Source organism: Triticum urartu, chromosome 2A (genome assembly GCF_056163025.1).
Source record: "Triticum urartu cultivar PI428250 chromosome 2A, HENAU_Tu73, whole genome shotgun sequence".
NCBI lineage: Eukaryota > Viridiplantae > Streptophyta > Magnoliopsida > Poales > Poaceae > Triticum > Triticum urartu.
Window position 1 is genome coordinate 107,122,849 of NC_141874.1, and position 6,000 is coordinate 107,128,848.

A 6,000-nucleotide genomic window follows, 5' to 3' on the forward strand; every position below is an offset into this window, starting at 1 on the left:
GACATCTTTTATGATTGTGAGCACTCATTAAAGTATGACATGCTAAGAGTTGACGTTGGACAAGGAAGACAACGTAATGGGTTATGTTTTCTTACATCTGAGATAAATTATATTGGCATGGATCATCCAACATGTTGATCTTGCCTTTCCCTCTCATGCTAGCCAATTTCTTTGCACCAAGTAGAGATACTACTTGTGCTTCCAAATATCCCTAAACCCAGTTTTGCCATGAGAGTCCACCATATCTACCTATGGATTGAGTAAGATCCTTCAAGTAAGTTGTCATTGGTGCAAGCAATAAAAATTTATCTCTAAATATGTATGACTTATTAGTGCGGAGAAAATAAGCTTTATACGATCTTGTGATATGGAAGAAATAAAAGCGACGGACTTCATAATAAAGGTCCATATCGCAAGTGGCAATATAAAGTGACGTTCTTTTGCATTAAGATTTCGTGCGTCCAACCATATAAGTGCATGACAACCTCGGCTTCCCTCTGCGAAGGGCCTATCTTTTACTTTTATCTTCTACCTTACATAAGAGTCATGGTGATCTTCACCTTTCCTTTTTACATTTTATCCTTTGGCAAGCACAGTGTGTTGGAAAGATCCTAATATATATAGCTAATTGGATGTGAGTCTTCATGAACTATTATAGTTGACATTACCCTGGAGGTAAAACGTTGGGAGGCAAAACTATAAGCCCCTATCTTTCTCTGTGTCCGATTAAAACTTCATACCCATAAATATTGCGTGAGTGTTAGCAATTGTGAAAGACTAAAAGATGGTTGAGTATGTGGACTTGCTGAAAAGGTCTTATATTGACTCTTTCCTATGTTATGATAAATTGCAATTGCCTCAATGGCTGAGATTAGAGTTTCTTGGTTCTCAATGGAGTTTATAATTCATACTTGAAATTGTGATTGAATTGTTACTTTAGCATAAGAGATTATATGACAATATATATATATTGCTGTTCTAAGAATGATCATGATGCCTTCATGTCTGTATTTTATTTTTATCGACACCTCTATCTCTAAACATGTGGACATATTTTTCGATTTCGGCTTTCACTTGAGGACAAGCGAGGTCTAAGCTTGGGGGAGTTGATACGTCCATTTTGCATCATGCTTTTATACCGATATTTATTGCATTATGGGCTGTTATTACACATTATGTCACAATACTTATGCCTATTCTCTCTTATTTTACAAGGTTTACATAAAGAGGGAGAATGCTGGCAACTGGGATTCAGGGCTGGAAAAGGAGCAAATATTAGAGACCTATTCTGCACAGCTCCAAAAGTCCTGAAACTTCAGGGAAGCTATTTCCAGAATATATAAAAAATACTGAGCGTAAGAAGTTCCAGAGGGAGACCACACCCTGGCCACGAGGGTGGGGGCGCGCCCTACCCACCTGGGCGTGCCTCCCTGCCTCGTGGGCCCCCTGGTGGCCCTTCGATGCCCATCTTCTGCTATATGGAGTCTTCCATTGAGGAAAAAATCATAATCAAGCTTTCGGGACGAGACTCCGCCGCCACGAGGCGGAACCTTGGCGGAACCAATCTAGGGCTCTGGCGGAGCTGTTCTGCCGGGGAAACTTCCCTCCGGGAGGGGGAAATCATCACCATCGTCATCACCAATGATCCTCTCATCGGGAGGGGATCAATCTCCATCAACATCTTCACCAGCACCATCTCCTCTCAAACCCTAGTTCATCTCTTGTATCCAATCTTTGTATCCAAACCTCAGATTGGTACCTGTGGGTTGCTAGTAGTGTTGATTACTCCTTGTAGTTGATGCTAGTTGGTTTACTTGGTGGAAGATCATATGTTCAGATCCATTATCCATATTAATACCCCTCTGATTATGAACATGAATATGCTTTGTGAGTAGTTACGTTTGTTCCTGAGGACATGGGAGAAGTATTGCTATAAGTAGTCATGTGAATTTGGTATCCGTTCGATATTTTGATGAGATGTATGTTGTCATCCCTCTAGTGGTGTCATGTGAACATCGACTACATGACACTTCACCATTGTTTGGGCCTAGAGGGAGGCATTGGGAAGTAATAAGTAGATGATGGGTTGCTAGAGTGACAGAAGCTTAAACCCTAGTTTATGCATTGCTTCGTAAGGGGCTGATTTGGATCCATATGTTTCATGCTATGGTTAGGTTTACCTTAATACTTCTGTTGTAGTTGCGGATGCTTGCAATAGGGGTTAATCATAAGTGGTATGCTTGTCCAAGTAAGGACAGTACCCAAGCACCGGTCCACCCACATATCAGATTATCAAAGTACCAAACGCGAATCATATGATCATGATGAAAACTAGCTTGACGATAATTCCCATGTGTCCTCGGGAGCGCTTTACATCATATAAGAGTTTGTCCAGGCTTGTCCTTTGCTACAAAAAGGATTGGGCCATCTTGCTCCACCTTATTTACTTTTATTACTTGCTACTCGTTACAAATTACCTTATCACAAAACTATCTGTTACCGATAATTTCTGTGCTTTCAGAGAATACCTTACTGAAAACTGCTTATCATTTCCTTCTGCTCCTCATTGGGTTCGACACTCTTACTTATCGAAAAGCTACAATAGATCCCCTACACTTGTGGGTCGTCAGTTCTTTACTTCTGTGATGAAGCTGCTAGATTTGCTAGACCCGATACTAAAAATAAACATAGACCTATTGTAGGCATGCCTGTTATTTCTGTTAAAATAGGAGATCATTGCTATCATGGCTTATGTGATATGGGTGCTAGTGCAAGTGCAATACCTCATTCCTTATACATAGAAATTATGCATGATATTGCACCTGCTGAGATAGAAGAGATTGATGTTACTATTAAGCTTTCCAATAGAGACACTATTTCACCAGTTGGGATTGTTAGAGATGTTGAAGTCTTGTGTGGGAAAGTTAAATATACTGCTAATTTTCTTGTTCTTGGTTCCCCACAAGATAAATTTTGTCCCATTATATTTGGTAGACCCTTCTTGAATACTGCTAATGCTAGGATAGATTGCAAAAAGGATGTTGTTACTATTGGTTTGGGGGATATGTCTCATGAGTTTAATTTTGCTAAATTTCGTAGACAACCCCATGATAAAGAATTGCCTAGTAAAGATGAAATTATTGGTCTTTCTTCTATTCCCGTGCCTCCTAGTGATCCTTTAGAACAATATTTGCCAGACCATGAAAATGATATGTTTATGAATGAAAGAAGGGAAATAGATGAAGTATTCTTTAAACAAGGACCTATTTTGAAACACAACTTGCCTATTGAAATCCTAGGGGATCCTCCTCCACCCAAGGGTGATCCCGTGTTTGAGCTTAAACCTTTATCCGATACTCTTAAATATGCTTACCTTGATGAGAAAGAGATATATCATGTTATTATTAGTGCTAACCTTTCAGAGCATGAAGAAAAGAAATTATTGAAAACTCTGAAGAAGCACCATGCTGCTATTGGATATACTCTTTATGATCTTAAGGGCATTAGTCCCACTCTATGCCGGCACAAAATAAAATTGGAGAAAAACGCGAAACCGGTTATTGATCACCAATGACGGTTAAATCCTAAGATGAAAGAAGTGGTAAGAAGAGAAATACTAAAGCTTGTGGAGGCAGGTATAATTTATCCCGTTGTTGATAGTCAGTGGGTAAGTCATGTCCATTGTGTCCCTAAAAAGGGAGGTATTACTATTGTTCCTAATGATAAAGATGAATTGATCCCACAAAGAATTGTTACATGTTATAGAATGGTAATTGATTTCTGCAAATTAAATAAAGCTACTAAAAAGGATCATTACCCTTTACCTTTTTATTGATCAAATGCTAGAAAGATTATCCAAACATACACATTTTTGCTTTCTAGATGGTTATTCTGGTTTCTCTCAAACACCTATGTCAAAAGAGGATCAAGAAAAGACCACTTTTACTTGTCCTTTCAGTACCTTTGCCTATAGACATATGCCTTTTGGTTTATGCAATGCACCTGCTACCTTTCAAAGATGTATGACTGCTATATTCTCTGACTTCTGTGAAAAGATTATTGAGGTATTCATGGATGATTTTTCTGTATATGGAACTTCTTTTGATGATTGCTTAAGCAACCTTGATCGAGTTTTGCAGAGATGTGAAGAAACTAATCTTGTCTTGAATTGAGAGAAGTGCCACTTTATGGTTAATGAAGGTATTGTCTTGGGGCATAAAATTTCTGAAAAAGGTATTGAAGTTGATAAAGCTAAGGTTGATGCTATTGAAAAGATGTCGTGTCCTAAGTACATTAAAGGTATAAGAAGTTTCCTTGGTCATGCCGGTTTTTATAGGAGGTTCATTAAGGACTTCCCTAAAATTTCTGGGCATCTGACTAATCTCTTACAAAAAGATGTTCTTGTTGTCTTTGATGATGATTGTGTAGAAGCATTTGAAATACTTAAGAAAGCTTTGATTTATGCACCTATTGTTCAGCCTCCTGATTGGAATTTACCATTTGAAATTATGTGTGATGCTAGTGATTATGTTGTAGGGGCTGTTCTAGGACAAAGAGTTGATAAGAAATTAAATGTTATCCAATATGCTAGTAAAACGCTAGACAGTGCCCAAAGAAATTGTGCTACTACTAAAAAGGAATTTTTAGCAGTTGTATTTGCTTGTGATAAGTCAGACCTTATATAGTTGATTCTAAAGTAATTGTTCACATTGATCATGCTGATATTAAATATCTTATGGAAAAGAAAGATGCTAAACCTAGACTTATTAGATGGGTTCTCTTGCTACAAGAATTTGATTTGCATATAGTTGATAGAAAGGGAGGTGAGAACCCCGTTGCAGACAACTTGTCTAGGTTAGAGAATGTTCTTGATGACCCACTACCTATTGATGATGGATTTCCTAATGAACAATTAGCTTTCATAAATGCTTCTCGTACTGCTCCATGGTATGTTGATTATGCTAATTACATTGTTGCTAAATTTATACCACCTAGTTTCACATACCAACAAAAGAAAAAGGTTTTCTATGATTTAATACATTACTTCTGGGATGACCCACACCTTTATAAAGAAGGAGTAGATGGTATTGTTAGACGTTGTGTGCCTGAGCATGAACAGGAACAGATCCTATGCAAGTGTCATTCCGAGGCTTATGGAGGACACCATGCTGGAGACAGAACTGCACGTAAGGTATTGCAATCTGGTTTTTATTGGCCTACTCTCTTCAAGGATGCCCGTAAGTTTGTCTTGTCTTGTGATGAATGTCAAAGAATTGGTAATATTAGTAGACATCAAGAAATGCCTATGAATTATTCACTTGTTATTGAACCATTTGATGTTTCGGGCTTTGATTATAGGGGACTGTTTCCTTCCTCTAATGGGTATACACATATTTTAGTTGTTGTTGATTACGTTACTAAGTGGGTAGAAGCTATTCCAACTAGTAGTGCTGATCATAACACCTCTATTAAGATGCTTAAAGAAGTTATCTTTCTGAGATTTGGAGTCCCTAGATACTTAATGACTGATGGTGGTTCACATTTTATTCATGGTGCTTTTCGTAAAATGCTTGCTAAGTATGATGTTAATCATAGAATTGCATATCCATATCATCCACAATCTAGTGGTCAAGTAGAACTGAGTAATAGAGAGCTTAAATTAATTTTGCAAAAGATTGTTAATAGATCTAGAAAGAATTGGTCCAAGAAACTTGATGATGCATTATGGGCTTATAGAACTGCATACAAAAATCCTATGGGTATGTCTCCGTATAAAATGGTTTATGGGAAAGCATGTCACTTACCTCTTGAACTAGAACATGAGGCATATTGGGCCATTAAAGAGCTCAATTATGATTTCAAACTTGCCGGTGAGAAGAGGCTTTTTGACATTAGCTCACTTGATGAATGGAGAACCCAGGCTTATGAGAATGCAAAACCGTTTAAAGAAAAAGTTAAAAGATGGCATGACAAAAGGATACAAAAGCCTGAGTTTAATGT